We start from the raw sequence: 23691 nt of genomic DNA, 5'->3' as shown, positions 1-23691 counted from the left end.
CAAAAAAAAGAGAAAAAAAGAAAATGCTCATCACTGTGAAAATAAACAACTAAGCAAAAGACAGGAATATCTGAAATGCATGTACAGATCAAAGGAATTATATCCAGAAAATACAAGGAATTCTTACAAATAAAAATTTAATAGCAATTCAATGAAAATTTACTCTCAAATTATTATTTTGAGAAATTGATTATTCCTCAAAAGAAGATACACAGAAAATGAATGTAAATAAATGGAGACTTTCTCTTTGGAAAACTCCACTTCATTAACGGACCAGGTTCACCCTACTAGCCTTCTTTGAGTCCACTTCCCTTTGCCTCTGACTTAAAAGGATATGAAAAATATGGATTATGTTTGCAAGGACAAGGTCCTTAGGAGAATCACTTCAGATTTTGTTGGTGCTAGTATTTGTCATGATGTTTACATTTTTTGTCTTTTTTATTTTGAACAAACTCATTAGAATTGACTAAGAACTGCTCATGTCTACTGCCCACAGCTGACGAATTTGGACTTGAGCAAACATATGTGAGACCAACACCACAGTGATGGCAAGAGACCTGCAGAACAAATCTCAGATCCTTCTCACACCCTTATTTTTGTTGGGTTTTTAATTCTTTATTTGTTGTTTCTGTGACAAGAATATTTAGCATAAACATATTTTGAAGTGCACACATTTGATTGTTAGCTGTGGGCACTGTGTTATGTAACAGATCTCTAGAAATTATTTATCTGGCATAACTAAAACTATATCCCCTGCAGGCAACCACTACTGTATGCTTGCTTTTATGAGTTTAACTTTTACAGATAAAGTATCTAATAAACTCCAAAAAACGTTTTCCTTCTGACCCAGAAATGCTGATAATATGACATAAGAGAAATGACTACATATGTTCATCAAAGGATGGGTGCAGAAGAATATTACTGTTAAGCCAATTGTGCTATATTCTTTTCTAGTTTAAATATTTTTTAATTTAACTTTATTTATTTGTTTATTTTAGTTTTACTAGAGAGAGAGAGGAGAGAGAGAGAGAGAAAGTGAGAAAGCAAACAGCCAGGTCCAGGACTTGAACCACAGTTGACCATGTGGGAGTCTAGTACCCTTAAGCACCATGCTACCTGCCAACCCCCCCAGTTGTGATATATTCTTTCAGTGGAATCCTGTTCAGCAATATGATAACCGTTATTGTGGCAGAATGCAGTGTGAATCTCTCACAAACAAAAGTGAAAGACAAAGTATATTCATGATGATTACGCTCCGCATTCAACATCAGGAAAAACTAACATGTGGCCATAGAATTTATAAAACTGGTTACAGTATCTGAATATGAGCATGATTTAGTAAGCTATGCCATTAAACTTGTATATCATACAATTTTCTTAAATTACTTTTAAAAATTCATATTAAGCATCTGACTCCAATCACTTTATTTTTTCATTTATAGATGAAGTTAATGTTTGTTTTTTTTCCAATTCTATTTACTTTGACAGGTTCATGTTTATCACTTTTTTATTAGTTACTTTATACTTTAAACACTTTACAGTTCTTAAATATATTCTTAAGAATTTATTATTATTATTTTTTAAATATTCGATTGCTATACATCATTTGGCTTGTGAAGAGAATTCACCCAACATAAAATACACCTCAGACTAGCTCAGTTGAGAATACTATACATGTTATCATCAACAGGTAATAAGCCATTCCTGTGTCCCTCAATTGCCTTGCCTCCCTATCAAGAATTATTTATTTTATTTTATTTATTATTATTTTAATTTTATTTATTATTATTTTAATTTCATTTATTATTATTTTAATTTGCTAGCTCACCAAGAAGAGAGAGAGAGAAAGGAGGAGAAAGTGAAAAAGCAAGCTGCCAGGTCTGGTATTTAAACCACAGACCACTCCACTTTAAATAAACAAAATAAAATTTTTGTCTTAGGCCAATTTTTTTTATCCCTAACATCTATAAAATTAGCTTATCAACACTTACAGTATTCTTTTAAGTTTTGAAAATGAGTCAAAGAATAAACTGATACTGTTTCTTCAAATTTAAGATGATAAAGCACATATTGAAATTAATCACTTGCATAGATAGATTTAAAATATTACTTCATTTATTTGTATGGCCTTTTATTAGTTGATTTACAAGTTTTAGATACATAGTGCATGCTTCTTGTTTTAGAGAGTAGCTTATAAGTAATATTTACTCATTAAGGACATCTGAGTTTGCTCAAATAACATATATTATTTTTTAATTTTAAATACATTTGCAAGTGCTTTTTACATATGTATATACTTAGGAGATAGAGACAAGAAGTTGAAGCTTATTTTGGTAATCTGTTAAGAATTAAAGAAATGTGTTTTCACTGGGTACTAAAGAAATAAAGATAACAGCCAAATTAAGAGACAAATCTAATGCATAGTTTTGTTCTACGTTATAGCTACATGGAGTCTTTTCGAGGAATATAATATTGTGCTGATTCTTTTTTGTTTCATTTTTATTTCTTTATTAATTAATTTATTTTTTCATTCCATGTTCTTTTGTACATTCTATCACATTATTATTTGTCTTACAAAGTGGATATTTCAACAGGTGAACATTTCTCCCTAGTACAGTTGATAAAACTACAAAACATCTTCAACAGGTAATACCGCACCTCTTTGTGCCATTAATGCCTTGCTCTCCTATCCTCCCCCAATGTCGTTCCTCAGACCCTCCTCTTTTACATACACTATATCTGGTAATGCAGAGAGGAGTCGATGAGGCACATTTGGTGGGTATGACTGCAGGCTGACAGCACACATAAACGACAAGGAAATAGCTTGAAATCATCTGACGATTTTGTAGTTATGAGTTAAAAACACATGTCTTTGTGGGGTTTAGAAGGACAGTTGTTCAAAATTTTACTTATCCAACAAGGTTTGGGCTATTTTTCATCAAATTTTCTCCAGTCCTATGAAATAAAGGATTATGAATAAAAGTTGATAAGGTAACTTTGTGCTTGTGCAAAGACTGATGAATATTCTGTCCCCATTGTTTATTTCCTGACTTGGGTACCATTACAGCTATTCAATTCAAGGAACGTGATCATCAAAAAGTTTCCAACGGTTGTTCTGTAGTTGTGGGTATAGCCTTGGTCACTGCAGCCTCTAAACTAAACAAAACTCTTCAGAACTCCCCGACAAATGCACAAGTGGATAAGGATCCTTCACACATAAAGTTAATAAACCTCAAGAAAAAGTGCAAGTGACCCCAAACACTGCCAATCCAGAGAGTGCCGTATTAGGTCGGCGACACCCTAGAAGATGCATCTTCTCCGTTCTTACTGGATATCACTGGCTGAGACAAGCATCCCCACAATCAGTTTGCAACTACAGTGCCACCAGCCGACCGTTCACCCCATCCCTGCACAAACACGGTATCTTATTTACTCTCCACACCCATTATTGACATCCATTTAGAGATTTTCCAGCGACTTCTGAAAACGACTAGTCCAGAAATAGCGATGATAGGACACATTTTACTTTGGCAGTGTAATGATCAAAATCAAGCTTACATAAGTTGTAATAAACTCAGAAAGAGTGCTAAGAGAAATGCAGACTCTAATCATAATTTTTATGCACTACATTAGTTCAGAGATTCAAAAGCACAGTTTGAGCTAGTGGAAGAGACTGTAAAAATATCTTTTCGACAAATAAATGTTACAGAATCTGTGCACATTGATCTTCCATACAGAACAACTATGAAAAAAGATCTGGCGAAAGCTTAGCTGTCATGTATCAGGACCAACACAGTCCCTTGTGGAAAATAAATAAATAAATAAAGTTGTCTAAATCTCTTATCCATTCAAAATATAAGGTAGGGAATTTTTTAGTAAAATGGCATGCACATTAAGAGAAGTTCATGCTGGCCCAGCTGTGGCAGTGCAGGCAGTGCCTTGCCATACCAACGCCATCTGGGAAAGCTCAGAGCTCAGTTTCTGGGTCAACCTGGACATGCTGGGTCTGTCTGCAGGGCTCCCTGACCTTTGCTGGCTGGTAGTAAGGGGGAAGGATCATGGCATGACAAGGCCCTGCTGGATGTCTGTGTCCCTGTTCTCAGAGCTGGGCAAACAGTAATGGATAAAAGAGAGAAAGAGATACCTAGTTTAATGGAATCCGTTTTCCGGGTGGAGGAGTGGGGGGAATGATAATGGAAACATAAGATGAATAAGTCTATTTAAGTAAATTCAGACATGACAATTACACTAATAAATTGAAAGCAATTAGTCATTAAAAATAGCAAGTAAGTGGTACTAACAGGGGTAGGTTGTCTTTACAAATAGGGTGATCTCTGTCGGCCTCCTTGAGAGAGAAGCTTTTAGGCAAAGACAAGAAGGGAGCAAGGGCATTATTACAGAGATGTCTGGGAGAAGGGGAAGTCTAGAAAAGTGAAGAGTCAGCTAGAGGACCAGCAATTAGAAGAGTGTGAACAGTACAGAACACAAAAGAAAAGAGTTCCTAGGTAAAAAAGGAAGCAAAATCGCCTAGGGTTTGCATCCCCTAAAAAGATCTTTACATTTTCTTTACACTGAGTGAAATAAGGAAATTTTGCAGGATTTTAGCAAATGAATAACTTCATTTAGATCATGTTTTATAAAAAACCATTCTGGCTGCTATGCTGACAAGAGAGTGTGGGCAACTTTAGAAGCAGAAAAGATATGTCTGTAATTTAGGCAAGAGATAAAAGTGGCATGTATCAGGGTAGAAGAAGTTGAAGTCCAATAAAGTAATAGGATTGTGCATATATTTTGGTGGTAGTGACAACAGAATTTCTTGAAGTCTTTGGTACGGGATATAAAGGAAAGAAAGGAAGATATGAGAATTCCAAGTTTTAAATGAGAGCGGCTGAAAACACTGAGTTGCAAACAACTAAAACACGTATTTCAGATAACTTTAGATAACTAAGTGTAAATCTTGAGTAGGCAGTTGCATATACGTGTTTGAAATGTGTTAGAGGAATGATCTCGTCTGAAGAAATTGCTAAAACACATGTGGACTAAAATCAAACTTGGAAAAATATCAGGATTTTATATATCCTGACATTTATCCAGAGGCAATATATATGTCTATTTTTTACTCTTCCATATGTTGTTGTTTCTCTGTTGTTTTTCCCCCTATTCTTTCTTTATCAAAGAGCTTTGTAATAGTATACTTTATCTCCTCTGTTATTATTTTCCCTCAAAAATTCAGAGTTTATATTATGGCATAGCTATGGCTCTACTTCATATTATCTGTTTACTTTCAAGGCCACTATAGCTATATTTTTTCCTGTTTTTTAGGTCAAATTCTTGACACTGAAGCTGCATGAGCTTGGAAGAAGAGTCTTCCCCAGTCAAGCCTCCAGATGAGAGTGCAGCCAAACTGACACCTTGATTACAGTCTTGTCAAACCATGAGCAGCAGACCCAGATCAGCGATACTCTAAATCTTGAGCCACACAATTTTCAAATAATAAATATATATCTTTTAAGCTACTAAATTTGTGGTAATTTATTATGCAGAAATAAATAATTAAAGGATCATCTTTTAAAAAGCAATATGAAATTGAAAACACAAAATCAGATAAAAATAATTGATTACCAGTTTGAACCAGAAAAAATTCCACAACAAATTACTACTAATAAAACGATATTGAAAAACAATACCCACTCTGGGTATTGAAAAATACTCTGAAAAATACTCATCATTAAAATTCATTTGAAGTTCAATGGAGTACTTTTTTCTCCAACTCTGTGAATGTGACTTATCTTCAATATCAAGAATATTATATTCTATCAGAGTTTTTTTGATTGTGACAGGAAATTTTACCTACACTGGCTTTGACAAAATAAAACTAAGATGATTCACTTTTTTAAAAACAAATTTAGGAATATATCTAGAGTGTAAATACAGCAATACAAATGTATTATCAGGATCCAGTTTTTTGCTACGTCTCTTTGTTCAGCTTGGCTAACTTCTCATGTCGGATTCCTTTTACTTTCACAGTTGAAAGATCACTGGCAGAGGTGCCTAGAAATTTGCCTTTCCTTATTCTCATTCAACAGAAAATAAGAAGCTTCTGTTCCAGTCACTTCACAGGTTGTCCACAACAAAGCAAAGCTATGGCCTGGATGATTTAATGTGCTGCTCTGGTGGTCATGGAGGTAGAACCTCACAGAACAGCCTAGACTGAGAGTCGGAGATAAACTGAATCTCCAGCTCTAAATCGACGACTCGCTGGAGGCAAGGAGAATGAAGTCGGGAAGCCAAGTCATCACTGTGTGGATTGACTCCGCAAGTGAAGACAGTGGCTTGGTTTGCATTTTTTTCTCCAAAGAGGATTATTTATTTCCTCTTATTCTGGTTAACTTTGCCCTAAAAAGAAAAAAATTCTCAAAACATACTTTCTAGGCAAAAAATAGAAATTCAATGGATCTGGCATTTAGATTTTAAAGGTTTTTTTAATTTACATATTGGTTTTGCTTTTCTTACAGTAAAAACTAACTAGAGATAAGAAAGGAAAATACACACAAAAAAATCTTAATAATTATATTATTGATACCTTATTTAAATTAAAATAATTATGATACTCTGTATGTGTGAATTATGTATGTCTACACATTTTGTATGTATATATAAAGTGTGTATGCATGAACACAGAGTGTGAATATATATAGTATGTATGCATATATATATGTATATATATATATATATATGTATGTATTAGGTCATTAGGAAAATCAAGACATATTTTTGTATGTATTTCTATGCAAGAGTATATCATGACTTTCCTGATGACCTAATGATATATATACCTCTATTGTAAATCAATCTATACATCTATAAATTGACATTTCTAAATATGGCTACAGACACACACACACACACACACACACACACCACATTAGGTAGCATCATACAGGCATTTTTGAAGCTTTATTAGAAACAATTTTGAGCACAGTTCTAATATGCTCATAATACACGATGGCAGGTTTAATTCATTAGAAAGGCTTTAAACAATGTTTTAATTATATAACACTATCATGAGTGCTCTTAGATGGTGGGAAAATATCTGAGGGGTGGGACCAGCAGACAGCATAATGTTTATGTCACTGGACTCCCACATAGTCAACTGTCTGAGATTCGAATCCTGGACCCGGTGTTTTAAAACTTATGCTGGGTGCCTGTGTGTGCGCTCCCAAAATCCTGATAGGAGGATGGAGAAGGGATTTCAACGTGACCTCTTCCCTAGAAGGTGATTTCTCATTTTCTGTCTCTCTGTCTTTCTGGTGAGTACATGCACCCTATAGCTAACATTTCTAAAAAAGAAAAAAAAAAGTATTTGAAGGGCATGGATATTGGCAAAGCAGCAAGCCACAATGCTTTATAAGGCAATACCACATGGAAAAGTTTCTGATTCAAGTCTGGAGACCTCCCTGGGTTCCCCGGGGAAATACTTACCCACGATCCAGGACTGCCTACAGGGTCAGGGTGGATTTCGGCATCTAGACCGTGCTGGATATGCTATCTCCTCCTTCTCTCCTCGTTCTCTCTTCTCACTTGCTCATGAAAGAAAGAAATAATCATTAAATTTAAAATATATCTTAAACAACATGAACTTGGGCAAAGTGTATTCAATAACTTTCATGTGTATGTATTATATATGTACGGGTGTACATCCCAAAGACTACATAAGAAAGAATTCAGAAAGTGGAAATGTGTTATTCCAGGTGTTGGAGTAATCTGGGTCAGAGTTAGGGAACATCAGGCCAGTGATTTCACCTCAGAAAACCCACTTAATTCCTCTGAACCACAGTTTTCTCCTATAAAATGTAAAGTGCATCAGGTGTTTATTAAGTAAATGTTTACTAAGTGCTGAGTTTATAGCAGAAAGGACATTGTGTGCACAGAACATAAATTTTTGTAAGAAAATGATGATAAATAAGATGAAGTAAAATACTAATTAAAAAGGTCCTAAGGGGAGGCCAGCAGGGTGGAGGTTAAGTTGACTGGATCCAAAATGGCTGACTAGGAGGTTTTCCTGGACCTGGCAACTGGAAAAACAAGCTAAGTGCAGGTACATGTGTGCCCATATTCCTGAGAAGAGATTTCGTGTGGCCTTCCCCTTGGGGCATGATTTGTCGCCTTATCCCTCTCTTTCTTTCTCTCTCTCTCTCTCTCTCTCTCACTCTTTCTCCACTAAGCACTTGCAACCTACAGCAAAAAAAAAAAATAGTGTGAAATATTAAAAAAAATAAACAGAATCAAAGCATGGAATGAGAGTAAACACAACATGGTGGGTCAATTGGTCAAGTGAACCAAGTCATGAAAGACATTAAGCAATATCCTAATATCAGATGTTGTCCTAGGAAATAGATTTAAACATCTAAACATTCTGTATAAACCTAAAAATAAAAAAAGATATTAATTATGTTTAATACATCAATTTTCTCAAACTGGACAAAATTAATGCTATTATCAGAGAACTGTGTATTAGGTAACCAAAGCCCAAACTTTATGATTGTTTAGAATGCTCTTTGCTTCTGATAAATTTATTAAATTATTTTTCACTTAAATATCTATAGTATATACATATGTATATAAGTAAATATATATATATGTATATATATATATATATATCATGTACATACCTATATATATATATATGTATATATATATATATATATATACAGTTAACATTTTAATCATACCTCTTTCAATATTTGGAACTAAAGAGCAAAATTTTATTTGTAGTAAGTCACCACTGAGAATAATACATGTGACTAAAAGTTATAATCTTGTTACACTTTTTTAAAATTTACAGGCTGTCAAATTAGTGCCAGTAAAAAAATCACAATTGACAGCCTATACAAGGAAACTCCTTTATAAAACTCCTATCACTGAAGGCTTATTTAACCTCCATTTGACCCTTTTCACAGAATTCCTAACACTGAGATCTTCAGTGAGAAAATATAATCTAGAGTGAAAAGAATAGATAAAATGGTGACAGATGACATTGGAAACAGATTTGAAGTGACATAATGTGTGTTGTGAAATTTTGACTTGTCCTGTCAAGTCTTTATTTCCTAAAGCAACCTGGAGTTTTCATGGCCCCAAAGCTTATTCATAATTCTTATTTATTTTGACTTACAAACACCAACAATGAATTTAACCAAAATGATTCTGACTCAAGCTTTATTGCTATCTTTCAAAAAAAAAAAATGACATAAAATACATGTTTAAAGAGTTGAGACCTTCACTTCTCTAAGACTGAAGGTATATTAGGTACCAGAATCTGCCCAAATAGAAGTGACTATTCATCAAATAGTTCTTATAGTCAGGCAGATTAAGTGTTAAAATTTGCAAGAATACTGCAGGAAAGAGGGAAAAAAAATAAAACATGGTAAGGACAAAAAATAAAACCTGGAAATAGCCAAGATTGCTTTTTGATACAGAGCAAATAGAAGAACTTCAGTAGTAGACTGAAAGTGGAGCAGAGTCTGAAGAAGTCAGGGGGTGAGCCATAGAAACAGCTGATGAGGGCCTGTTTCCCAGGAGTCTAAATCATGTGGGACTCAAGACTTTCATTTTACTCTACTTTCCAAGCATGTTTGCTCGTATCTTGCCCATGAGTTTATAACCTTAGTATTCTTATTCTCTTTTTAAGAATTATTTAATTTAATTCATTTATTATTATTTTTTAAATTTGACCAGAGAGAGACAAAGAGAGAGAGAGAGAAAGTATAAAAAAGCAAGCTGTCAGGTCCAGGACTCAAACTATGGTCAGCCATGTGGGAGGCCAATGCCTTTACCACCACACCACCTGCCAGCCCCTTCTTATTCTTTTTTCACCTCATGGTTTAATTGACCCTTTCTTTGTAGTGTTTGTATTTGTCTACCTTTTTTTTTACTTTGAATTAATACCACATTTATATTGTTACTTCTGTTTCAGTTACAAAGTAATTTATTCTAGTATTGATTTTGGAAATACTCTGATGACAGAAAGTTTCTAAAATGCCATTAAAGAAAATTTGTGATTATTCTTTATTCCCCTGTATGGGTTTAATTATAGCCCTTAAAAAGATAGGTTGAAATTCTAACCTCCAGTGCCTCACAATGTGAAATAAGATTGTTGCTAATATCATCAGTTGAGAGTAGATTATTAGAGTGGTCCTTAATTCACTATTAATTTTGTCTTTATTACAAGAAAGAAACAAGTATGCACAGAGGGAAGACAATGGGAAGACACGTAGTGAAGAGACAGCTGTGTGACAGGAGACATACATCTACAAGCCGAAGAACAGCAAAGATTGCCAATAACCACTGGAAGGTGGAAGAGTCAAGAAAAGATTCTCCATGATGGCCAGCCTGTGGAATGGTGGTTCAGGCCTCTGGATCCCACCTGGGCAACTAAGAGGTTCCAGTCATGGACCAGGAGACTCGAGAAACGTTGTGTGTATGCGTGTGCCCCAAATCCTGAAAGCGGGAAGAAATGGAGTAACGATTCCCCAACCAAAAGGTACTTTTTCATGTTCCCTCTTTCTCTCTGAGTCTCTCCAGTCTGTGCACCTACTCTCCAGCAGAAAATTAAATAATAATAATAGGAAGAAGATTCTCCTGTACAGTGTCTAGAGAGAGTATGGCTTTACCAATACCTTTATTTGGACTTCTAGCCTCCCCCAGAGAATATGAATTTCCATTTTTGATGCCACTCAGTTTTTGATGCTTTCTCTAGAATAGCTCTATGCTTACAATTTCTCTAGCCCTCACTGGTATATACTAACATAAAAATAGAAAAATGCTGGGGTTTTGTTTGTTGTTTTTTTTTTTTCTTTTTTTTTTCCTTTGGGAGGGGAAGTGCCTTTTTACTTCCATTAATTTGTAAAATACTTCCTTCTACCCCGGTGTGTTTCATAGTTTTGGCAGGTACTTGTTTCCTCTGAGCCTCCCTCAGACACAGCAAGAAGCCATTGGGTAAGGCAGCCCATGGCCTTCACCTGCAATTGGGGTGTTTTCTGACTGGACAAATGAAAGAATACTCTCTAATAACCAAACTCTGAGGCATTCATTCACTAACTCCACCCTACAGCAGTGCTTTCCAGACTTTAATGGATACAAGAATCACCTGTTAAAAAGCAGATTCTGATAAAATATTCTATACTCCTAATTATCCATCTGGCAATACTAATGGCCTTTGTTCAAGGACTGTATTTTGAGGAGTGAAGTTTTAAAATTTTGACATTAGGCCTCAAGTCATAAATCTAGATATTATCCTTAATATCTTCACCCAGTCTAGGCAGCACATTTCTGCATTTTCAGAGAGAAAAAAAGGACGTCTATAGATGTTGGGACCTGAAAAGACATTCCCAACAGTAAGTGAATTAAAAATAGACGTCCCACTTGGACAGATATTTTGGGAGACAGCACACTTTCAGTAGGAATACATAGCTTTAACAAAACTCAAGGAACAGCGCATTGAACAAGGGCTGCATTTCAACTTGTACTCTCCCTGTGGACAGATGTCTTTCAATGGAATAAACTGCAGAAAGCATCCTTTATACTTTCATCTCCTTCTCTCCAACAGCAATCAAATGGTACCAATTCCAGTTCAGATACTCTCTATAATCTACTCCTCTCTTCAGCGACACACAGCACTTACTCAGACGTTATCCATGTAAAATCTGATTAGTCAACACACCTCAACAACTTACCCCAGAAAAGTATTTCTGTATTTCTACTATATTGACCTGTCTAAAACATAACTCTCCTTAACTTTCTCCTCTCTTTATAAATCTTCCAAAAGTACACATTGTCAAGAGGATAAAGTGCCAAACCCCACTACGACTCCAAAGTATGATGCTGCAGTAACTGTACTTCTTTGGTTCTTGCTTCCTCATCTCTCTCTCATGTATTTGCGTAGGATTTCTGGTCATTGCTGTCACATACCAGGTGAGACAGGAACAACAATAAAATTTATTTATTTATTTATTTATTGGGATTTTCAGGCCACTGGGTCTGGAACCTGAACTGCAGTTGGCCATGTGGGAGTCAAGCATCTCAACCACGATGTCACCTGATGACCCCTGGAATTAAAATTTTATCAAGCCCAGACAGGGTTGAGAAACAAAATGATAAACATAGTGCAGCCCTTTGGACATAGATATGCTATCAAGAGGCTTTGCTATAAGTGAAAGCTTGAGTGCAATAATAGAACTTAGTGGTAACCTTCAATGTAGTTATTCATCAGCTTTCATTAAATGCTATCAACATTCACAATAAAAAGAAAGCAAACAACAAACACTATGGACTACATTGTGAAAGAAAGAAAATGTGCCTGGTTTATCACAATTGAGAATTTCTATTCTTCTTGGGCACAGAATTTATCCTCATTCCCAGTAACACTGACACAGGCAAACTGTGGATCTAGGTTCTAAGCAATGTGTGGTAGAGTGTTACAATAATAACTCTTAGAGAATCATGTCTTCTGTATTTTCATTGCATTGCAAATGAACATACCCTTCCCATCAAGCGGTGGAATTCCTTTCCAAACTCTTTGAATTTGTACTGGCTATGTGACTTGTTTTGAACAATAGAATGTGGCCAAGTTATGTCATGTGACTTTGAGGCAAGTCTACCAGATCTTGCAGCTTCTGTTTTTCATCCTCTTGAAATATGTTCCTGATGTGTCCATGCTTTGAAGAAGCCTTGGATAAAAGACTGCCTATGAAGAGAGTTCTAGTGGACCCAGGTCAACTCAGGTCCCAGTTATGCATCAGTTGATTGCAGCCACATGAGTAAGCCAAAACAAGATCAGAAAAAGATATATGTACAGGCCATAGAATTATGAGAAAAAAAATGCTATTGTTTTAGGACATGGAGTTTTGAGGTGACTTTTTACACAAAAATAAATAACAGGGGAACCAGCAGGTGGTATGGTGGTTAAGGTGCTGGACATTCCCACATAGCCAACCATAGTTTGAGTCCCAGACCTGGTGGCATGCTTTATCACTTTCTATCTCACTCTCTGTCTCTCTAGTCAAATTAAAAATAAATGAATGAATAAGTAAAAATAAAATAATTCAAAATTTTAAAAAGATGAAATAAAATAAATAAATAAATAACTGACAGAAAGTAACATTTGCAAAAAATGATTGCACCCCTTCTAGGGTTGACCCATAAAATCCTCTTATGAGCATTCTTCCACATTCATTTCTTTTTCTCAGAAGCTGAAATGAAGATGATCTCAGTAAAACCTTAGAAGACATTTATGAATGATTGCAAGCCTCCAGAGCCTGTCACCTGAAAGATTGGTCATGACATTGAAGGCAAAGATATCTTCTTAAATGAGCAAAAAATAAATGTCAAGCATACACATATATTTTGAGTTTTATTACAGGAGTTAACATATATTAATTAATATGCCAACAATAATATCATTAGGTGATCTTTTGCAATTGTTTAGATAATGTCTGGTTTCAGAAGCATATTATTTGTGAACATAAAGTTTTGTAAAACTAATTGGTCCTTCTATATATATTTTTTCATACTAAAACATATTGGAAAAACAGAAATACTCAGAAGAGAAAAACATTTATTCATAATTCCCACACTAGAATTTTGGCATTATTTTATATAATGCATATGTACATTTTAAACCTAAATTTATATATATTTTTTCACCTAACACAGTATATGTAATTTCCATGCATATTCATAACTTTCTAAAACGATTGCATCATACTCCATCTAGTGGACTGAACAAAACATTTCTTATTTTTGTATTTATCATTCAAGTCCCAAATATTGTGTTTTAAGTGCACATATTATTTCTGCAAATGTAGCTTTTTCTTTTTTTTGTATCACTTCTTTATTTGCTACTCCTTGTTAAAATAACATAGACCATGTTCACATGCATGAGAAAGAGAGAAAGAATGCACCTTAGATGTGTTCTGTTTTGACAAGATCCACTTTTCCCAGCCTTCCAGCTCCTCAGAATTTTGGGCCTCTGCTTGAGCACCTGGAGTGTTTTCAGGCCAACCTGGGGAATCAAACCGACAGTTACCACGTGGGTTCCAGCACTGCTGTCTCTTAACATGATGGACTACACCACCTAGTCTAAGTCCTTTATTTGCTACTGCTATTTACTTAAATTAAATATTTTAATATTTATGTTAAGTTATTAAAAATTTTTAGTATACTATATACTTAATTATTTGCTTTGCATTTCTGTTATGTTTATTCTAAAGGCACTATATTACTGTAACATTGGATTATTCTTTACCAAACTTTGCAGGCTCTGCTTGATAGTCAAGCTTAATTACTAAGTAGCATATGAGATTATGGTAATGTTGCTTCCTCCCTCAAAAAACTTAAACTATTTTTCACACAGTTCACCACTGTTCTCTGTATGTTCTTATTCCTATATCATTAAACATAGATATCTCCCACGATCCAAAAACCAGGTCAGCACCATAGTTGGAACATACATGGCTAAGTAGGATTTAAGTCCTGGCTCCTTCATCTTAAAAACGCACACTGAGAGAGAAATCATGCTCAAGATCCCAATGGCATGACAGTTGGAAGAAAAAAAAATCGTGGTATGACCAGGCCAGGCCAATGAAGGTGCTTTATCTCCCCATCCCCTTATATGTACATGCCTTCTAGCATTTAAACAAACAAACATAATCTAAGAACCAAGAACATTTTTAGTCTACTGAATCATCTTCTCTATTAAATTCTCATCCCCAGGAAACAGACAGACCTTGATCTGATGATTTTATTTAACCCTAATTAACTCCAAAGTCCTCTGTTCTGTATACCATACTTGGATAAGTTTCTAACCTCTTAATATTGTCACAGCAGCAATAAATGAATCTGAGGGGAGCACATTCAAGCTGTGGCACACCTTAACATTGACTTTCTACATTTTCTTCTGTTTTCTGAAATATCTTCACAGACACCTGAAATATAATATTTAAAGACCAAATAATTCATTCTCTTGCCAGCACAGACTTTCCCACCCTTCCCATTACTTTTAGGGTGTCCTTCTCAACATCCTTGCAATTTCTCAAGAATTACTTCGAATTTTCTCTTGCTATTCAAAGATATGTAGGTTCCCTGAGCTATCCTATAGGCTCCTAAAAACAGCATATCTTAAAAATTAAACAAATCATATTTATTTTTATATCTCCTTCGGCTTCTGGTAATTTTTATCTCAGCAAGTGACAATATCAATCATCCAGCCATTCAAACCAGAAATCAAGTTTTTACAAGTTACAATATTCTAACCTTTAATCGGCCACCAGGCTTTATCGCTTTTTATTTGACTTTATTTTTTTCTGTTTGTTAAAAATTTTATTGCAATATTGTGTGTGTGTGTGTGTGTGTGTGTAATATCTTGGCAGATAACTACGCTTAATGATGTAGGAATAAAAGCACACAGGGAAAAGTAATGAACTGTGGGAAACAGTTTAAATATTTTTGGGGAGTAAGTAACAATTATAATCTCCTATGCTACTTGAAATTAAGCTTGCATATTGAGGGAGGATTGCAAGTGTTGATAAAGAGTAATTCAACGAGAGGCCAGCAGGTGGTGTAGTGGCTAAGATGTTGGACTCCCACATGGCTAACCTGTTTTTAGTTCTGGACTTGGTGGTTTGATAATCCACTGGGTGCATGTGCTCAAAATCTTAGGAGAATGGAGGAGAAAGGATTGAGGCATGGCCATTTCCCAGGGGAGTGGTTTCTCACTTTCCCTCTCATTGTTCTCTTTTTCTCTCTTTAGCAAGCATATGCACTCTATGACAAAAACTAAAAATAATTAATTAATTTAAAATGAATAATCCAATGCTATGTTAATATCATTCCCTTTTCAATACATACCATAATGCATTATGTGTCCTTTTAAACATAGCCTCTTTCACCAAACATTATGTTTGAGTCATCCACGTTGACTGTAGGACGTTTTCTCATTCTTGTATAGTATGCTATTCAATTTATGTTACACAATTTATATATTTTTTTAAAATGGATGATGGATTTTTTCTGTGCCTTTTAGAAAATTATTTTGAATATTGTTGTTATGGATTTTTATAGATGATTTATTGTGCTCATATGCAGATGTGTGCTGAAAATAGCAATTAAAATTTTTTCCATTGCACATGCAGCTGTATTAGAGGACTGCAATGGTTTACTGAAGTGTGGACGACATCTGCCTTTCTACCTCTAGTGGACAAGAGTTCCAGGTTCTCCATATCCTTTCCAACACTTAATATTGTCTGTGCTATTTTCACTTTGCCATTCTTATATATGTATCTCAGATTATTTAAGTTTTCTAATAACCAACATAGTTCAGTAACTTTTTACATGTGTATTGGTCATTTAAATATCCTCTTTTACAGTTATTTCCTGGCCATTTGGGTGTCCTGTTTTATGAAGCTAGATCCAGTATCCCTTATACAAAAATGCTTGATATTAGAAATGTTTCAATTTAAGATTTTTTCAATTTTAGAATATTTGCTTATACATAATATCTTGGGAACAAGATTCAGCTCTAAACACAAAATATATTTCTATCATATACATCTTAAATCGAGAGCCTGAAGCTAATTTTATACAATAAAATTTGCATTGCAGTGTTTTGGCTGTGACCTATCACATGAAGTCAGGTGTAAAATTTTGTCATATAGGTGTTCAAAAATTTTTAGATTTCAGCATCTTGGATTTAAACATTCAAATTAGAGATATTCAACCTATGCCAATATTTCTATAAGATTGTCTGCTTTTCTTGTATATATTTGTAGGTTTTCCTTACATAATTTAGATACGATTTATTGAGTATATGTAGATTCTTATTAACATCAGAAATATTAATACATTCTGAGAAATTTATCATTAGGCTACTTTCATTATTGTGCAAACATTGTAGAGTCTCAAACCTAGATAATAGAGCCTACTACATACTGAGGCCACATGTCTTGAGAAGATGACCTTTTTCCTACTGTTCTTTCTTTTCTTTCTTTAGAAAGAGAGATTTTTTTGCTACAGAGTACACGTGCTCACTGAATAAACAGAGAGAAAGAGAGAAATCATCCCCCAATGAGGATGGCCATGCCACAATTCCTTCTCTTCCATTCTCCTCTCTGGATTTTGGTCACGCATGCAAATGTGCACAGGGTGAGTTTCAAGCCACCAGGTCTGGGACTGGAACCACGGTCAGCCATGTGGGAATCCAGTACCTTAACCACTATGCCAACTGCTAACCCCATGTTCATCATTCAATAAATGACATAACCTTACATGTGTTGCTTTGTTTTGATTCCTTATTTTATTTTTCTTATAAATTCATTTTTTATTATGCTAACATAAACTTTTAAGTACTATACCTTTACAGTAACTCTTGGTAAAATAGCTCCTTGTGAATGTTTTAGAGCTTTGTTGTTTTTCTTCAGTATTGACTTGGTTGTTATTGGCCATTTCTACCTTCAGAAAAAATATAAATTAACTTATTTATTTTTTATAAAAAATGCGGAGATTTTGTTTGGAATCATACTCAATGTATAAAATAATTTGGAAATAATTGACATCATTTTAATATTGAGTGTTCTTATTTATAAACAGTTTCTATTTCTCCATTTAGTTAAATATTTTATTTATTTTATTATTTTTCTATTTGTTTCCTTTGAAAATAGAAAGTGTACAGCTTTTATAATAGATTAATTTATAGACATTTAACGATTTTTTTGTTATTACACATGGTGCATTTTATAATTTTTTAATTCACTCTTTAATAAAATTTTTAGTTGACACATAAAAGAAATATATAGTTATGGGGTCAATGTAGTTTTGCTGTTTTTTTTTTTTTTTTTCAGGTTTTTGCAATCCATGCATGTGCTTGCCAGAGAGAAACAGTGAGAGGGAAAGTGAGAAGTCACCCCACAAAAAAGGGGTGGCCATACCGCAATCCCTTCTCCTTCATTTTCCTCCTGAGATTTTGGGCATGCAAGCACAGGTGTCCAGGGTAATTTTCAAACTGCTGGAGCTTGAACTGCACTCAGTGATGTGGGAGTCCAGCACCATAACCTACACTACTTGCTGACCCCAAATTTAGTTTTTCAATACATGTATACAATATGTAATTATAAAATCAGGGCACAAAAATACTAATCATTTCAAGCATGTATTATTGCTTTATGTTCTATTTGTTCATTGCTGGCAAAGAAAAGTTTAGTCAATTTTTGTATATTGACCTTACAGCTACCAATTTTATCAAATTAACATATTCCATATTTCCAGTCTCTAAGTTTCTGTAGTAACTCTGATAATTTATGTTGATATTCTGTTGTTAGTGCTTAATAGCTTGAAGAAGTTCTCATCTCTGCTAAAAGTTGTTATCATGAATATTTATTGAATTTTATCCTATACTTCTTAGTATTTTTTTCTGCACAGTTTAATTTTAAATGTTAAATCATCTCTTATTATTTGCATATATTATGGGATAAGAGTCACCATTTTTTTCCTAGCCTGTTCATGCTGCTATAACACTATATCCTGAGCTGATTAATTTATAAGATTAGAAATCCATTCCTTATCCTTCTAGTTTGAGAAACCCAAGATGAAAGTGCTAGCAGATTTGGTATCTGCAAGGATGGTTCTCTGCATCAAAGATGGCTCTTCGTTGCTGTCCTCACATGGGAGAAAGTGAAGAATTAAAATGTCGTAGGGTACCCCCTTCAGCCTCTAATAAGAGTACTAATCCATTCATGAGAGTGGGACCCTCAAGACTTACATGCATTCTAAAAGGCTCCACTCCTTAATACCATCACCTTAGAGTTTAATTGCCAACTTAAGAATTTTGAAGGGACTTTAAATTATAGAAATTTTTGAGAATTTTTGCTTTACTTTTAGTAATAGTCTTTGGTTTATAGTTAACTTTTTTTCTTTTATCTTTTAAAGAACTTTTTGCCTTAGGGCACATGTGCTCATTGGAGAGAGACAGAGACAGAGACAGTGAGAGGGAAAGTAAGAAATCACTCCTCAGAAGGCATGGCCATGCCACAGTCCCTTATCCTCCATTCTCCTCCCAGGATCTTGAGCAGATACAAGCACCCAGCATGATTTTCAATCCTCCATGTCCAGGACCCAAACCACCATTGGTCATGTGGCAGTCCAGCAATGTAACCACTATTCCATCTTCTGGGCCCTATAGTTGCCTTTTCTTGTAATCCTGTTGTATCCTAGCTTTGTGAATGAGTAGAATTTGCTTTGTCTTTTATTTTTATCTTTGAGAAATTGTTCATATTAGTGCCTTTTTTAATCTCTTCCAATGAATCACTCTTAAAATCAGTTCTCATTTTTTATTTCCTTTTTTGAAATTTTTATGAATTTTTTTTCACTATAGGGCATGTGCGCTCACCAGACAGACAGAGAGAGACATAGAGACAGAAAGCGAGAAATCACCCCCCAGGAGGGATGGTCACGCCGCAATCCCTTCTCCTCCATTCTCCTCTTGGGATCTTGGACACGCATGCACACGCACCCGGTGTGAGTTTTAAGCCATCGGGTCCAGGACGCGAACCGCAGTCGACTACGTGGAAGTCCAGCGACATAGCCATTACACTAACTGCTGGTTCCCGAAATGTTTTTATAAACAAATCCTATTGCTTAACAGGATTTGGGACTATTTCAAAATTCTATGTTTCAATATATGTTTTCTAAGGTTTGATACTCAAAGCATTTGTTCATCTAAATTTTTAAAAGTTTTGCAATAAAGTTATTCATGACATCCTCGTGTGTATGTGCGTGTGTATGTTTCAAATTTTTCTAGAGTTTATGTTTGCTCACTGAAGAAAGACAGAGAAACAGAGCAAGAGAGGGAAAGACAGAAAGCACTCTCTATGGGAAATGGTAACCCCACAGTCCCTTCTCCATTCCTCCTTCCTCTTGAGATGTTGAGCACACATACACATGTACTTAGCATGTTTTCATGTCACAGAGTCTGGGATTAAAATTGTATAGTCGGCCATGTGAGATCCAATTGCCTTAACCACCAGGCCATGGGTTGCTCCCACTTGTGTTTTTATTGTTTATATAATATGTAATAATATCTACCTTTTTATTTTTTTCCCTTTCTGATGTTAGTAATCCTACCGCCTCTCAGTTTTGTATTATTATATTATTTCTGCGCCACCATGTGGCCCCAAAAGCTAGTTTTTCTTCATCTGAGGGGTTTAGAAAGAGAGCAAGCTGCCTTCTTCAACATTCACAGTAAGTCTATCACATAAAGAACTCAAACGCTGGGAACAAAAAATTGTGCTAGGAATAGTTGTTTCATGTGAAGATACGCAAGCTACATGTTGCACCACTAAATCAGAGAAACCAAAAACAATCCAGATTTCAAAAGAACTAGAGGTAGTTTACTACAACCATGCTGTGGTTCTCTCTACCACATTTTATTAAATGGATTTTCAGCTCCTAATACCTCTAGTGATGAGCAATTCCATCTTACTTCAGTGCAACAGAGGCGAGGATTTATTTACTTAAAGTTTCACTGGCACTAGGTGTGCTCTGAATATGGTTTTTAAGTCTCCTCCTCCTCATTAGGGGAAGAAGTTCATAACATAGAGCTAGTTAAATCTATCCGAGCAGATTCCCCATGTTGTCAACGAGATTTAATCACAACAGAAACTACATTAAAGAAAAATCACTGTCTTCCATCTTCTTTATTGGGGAATATTCTCATTAGCTATCACTATCAATTGAGCTCTATACTGTACGACGGAAAAATGCCTATAGCAGTCATTATTAATATGCATAGTATTCTCAAATCAGTAGCTGATAAATGCAACTGCTAATAAATTCCCATGGTTCTGACCAACTGGAAAGTGTTCAGCATACTTCTTGTCATTAATAGGAAATAACTCAAGGAAAATTTTGGCAGGTGCTACAATAGATTGACCTCACAATGAGACACAGACACATCTCATGTGAATAGTTAATTTGCAAATAATTTCTAAGTCAGAATAAAGTTTTTTGTTTCAAACTCATATTTATATGTCTGATTAATATGTTTTAAACAAATTGATTAGTAGACAGCATGCCAGAATGGAAAGACTATGGTATCAAATGTGGAATTAGAATAAAGTGTGAATTCTGGTTTTCCCACTTAATGCCCACTAAGGAAAATTACAAATATCTTCTGAGTCCCTCACTTCATGCATAAGTACAAAACTGAATGCTTGCCTACTGGGGTTATTGTGGGGAATAATGAATATGGAAATCTTCTACTTGTGCAGTTTTTTAAAAAGTCTGACATGACAATATAAACTCTAGAGATCTATGAATGGATATATTTCTCTCATATACAAATATCTCTGTCTAAAACTTACAGTAAGAGATATTGCATTCTTTACATGCATTTAGATATAATAATAATTTCTCATTACTTGTGAAAAGATGTAGATTTCTGAGTTTTCTTTTGCACCATTGATTACTCTATTAAAATTGCACACATCATTTTAGAGAGAATAATTAAAATTTTTTAGAATTATTTTATTTAACTTTATTTATTTATTTTTATTTGACCAGAGAGGCAGGAAGAGATAGAGAGAGAAAGTGAGAAAGCAAGCCACCAGGTCTGGGACTTGAACTGTGCTTGGCCATGTGGGACTCCAGCACCCTTAACCACCAACCTCCTGCTGGCCTTGAGAATAATTAAATTCTTAACATTTAATTAATTGGTAACATAATTTGTGCATGAGAATCTATTGTGGTCTTTTTTTTTTCTTAATATTATCATTAGCCCACTGAAAGAAATGAACATTTTTCTGTGTTAAATATCATTCTTGTTCTTCAGTTTTCATCTGATACTTTGCTTTAGTTAGTCCTTGATGCAGGCCAGAATACCCCAAAATGTGGTAGCTTATAACAACAATTTCCATTTCTAGAGTGCTGAGGGGGTTCCTTTTGTGGTTTCCGCTAGGCTCCCTCATGCCACTGCATTCAACAGGAGACAATGGTAGGTGGACACTGGCTTCCGCCACTCCACAAGAGCTAATGGTTGTGGAATTCTGTGAGCCAAGCACCAGCACACTGATGGCCTGAAATCAGTCATGGTAGATGTCTTCACACAGAAAGCTCCAACTGCTATAAATTGGGCTTTACTTTTTTCCTTTTCATATTGGTTGTGGTTCATCCCTTCCTAACACACTCCACACAGGTGGACTGGCTGAACTCAAAGTTTCAAGACAGCTACACTCAGTGGCTAACAATTAATGCTGTTGATAGCCGAAGATGCCTGGGCTTTCGTCTCCATGGTATATCATACTCTAGAAAGGGAAGCCAACTTCTTTGTCTGGCAGAATCAGTGCAATACTCAAAGATGGAAACAGATGTTGCAAGGTCTTAAGAAGTCACCTTACGTCACTTCCATCACATTCCATTGGTTACTTATGTAACTTCTTTGCCACTAAGTTCCCTTAACCTATAAAATTAATGTAGCCTTGCTAATAAATTTTACAATCATAATTAAGTGACAAAATTTGCGTGAAACACTATTACAGCAATTGGTACATTAAAAATACTCAATAAATGTCAGTTACTATTATTACTGTATATTTATATCCTTAAATCTCACATATCAGTCACTTTAACCTCTTCCCACTACCTTTGTGTGAGAGGCCTTACTTAGTTTTCTTACCGTACCTGCTCTGCAATAATTCTGACTTAGCACACATACTTGTACATACATATTTGTTCCTTTGACATATTCCCACCTTTTGACTATAATTCTTTTTTTTTTTTTTGAGTGGTTTTTGCTATAAGGCATGTGTGCTCGCCAGACAGACAGAGACATAGAGACAGAAAGTGAGAAATCACCCCCGGGGAGATGGTCATGCCGCAATCCCTTCTCCTCCGTTCTTCTCTCGGGATCTTGGGCACGCACGCACACACGCCCGGCGTGAGTTTTAAGCCACAGGGTCCGGGATACTTAAAGTCAAACTGCGGTTGACTACGTGGGAGTCCAGCGACATAGCCATTATGCTAACTGCTCGTTCCTATATGATTAAATTTATACACGCATGTCAAGGCACAAACTGTGTATACAAAATTATCATTAAATGTATAAAATGTCTAAAATCATAGCTTGGGGGTAGCTTCAAGATTTTCAAAGATAATTTTGTTCACACATTACATTAGAACTGCCGCATATTTTAGTGAACCATTTTTCAGTTAATATTTTTATAATCTTTCTAAGTTTTATGTTTGGTGAGTTTTTACCAAAATTGGGGAAAAAATATCTTCTTTCCAGCCTACACAGTATAAAATAGATTCATTTAAGACAATAAATAAAATTCAGCCTGCAAATTTCTTCCATGTTTCTCTAGATAGTATTGTTCAAGAGATATTAGCAATGTTGGTTTCTCATTCCTCTATTGATGAAAGACTCTATCTATGAACTGTTTTAAAGTTGTCTGGTAATTTTTTGTTGTCCTAAAAGTGACAGGCAAAATTTTCTATCAGTCTAATTTCATGGCCAAAAACTTCTTCATCATTTGACCACTAGGTTGAGTTGTTTCCTCTTTTTGTATTCAGATTGTCAGTAAAGAAATCCAAAATACAAAGGCCAGTAGGTGGGGTGAAGTTCAGGTGCTGGATGTCACAAACCTGACT

At 35.1% G+C, this 23691-nt stretch overlaps 1 long non-coding RNA gene across 1 annotated transcript in view; it reads right to left on the bottom strand.

The window, feature by feature from the left end:
- LOC106735048 (uncharacterized) overlaps window positions 1–14035 on the bottom strand; it is a 58904-nt gene extending 44869 nt beyond the window's left edge. The window contains exons 1-2 of the long non-coding RNA XR_001370481.2: window positions 13959–14035; window positions 7483–7580 (exon numbers count right to left, since the gene is read on the bottom strand). This is a non-coding gene — a long non-coding RNA (uncharacterized LOC106735048). The remainder of the gene's footprint in view (window positions 1–7482; window positions 7581–13958) is intronic.
- Window positions 14036–23691: the final 9656 nt, after the last annotated feature.

This window comes from Tupaia chinensis, unplaced genomic scaffold, assembly GCF_000334495.1.
Source record: "Tupaia chinensis unplaced genomic scaffold, TupChi_1.0 Scaffold000281_1, whole genome shotgun sequence".
Taxonomy (NCBI): Eukaryota; Metazoa; Chordata; class Mammalia; order Scandentia; family Tupaiidae; genus Tupaia; species Tupaia belangeri.
Note: the sequence above shows the minus strand (reverse complement) of the source record. Positions and strands in the feature narration are given on the sequence as shown.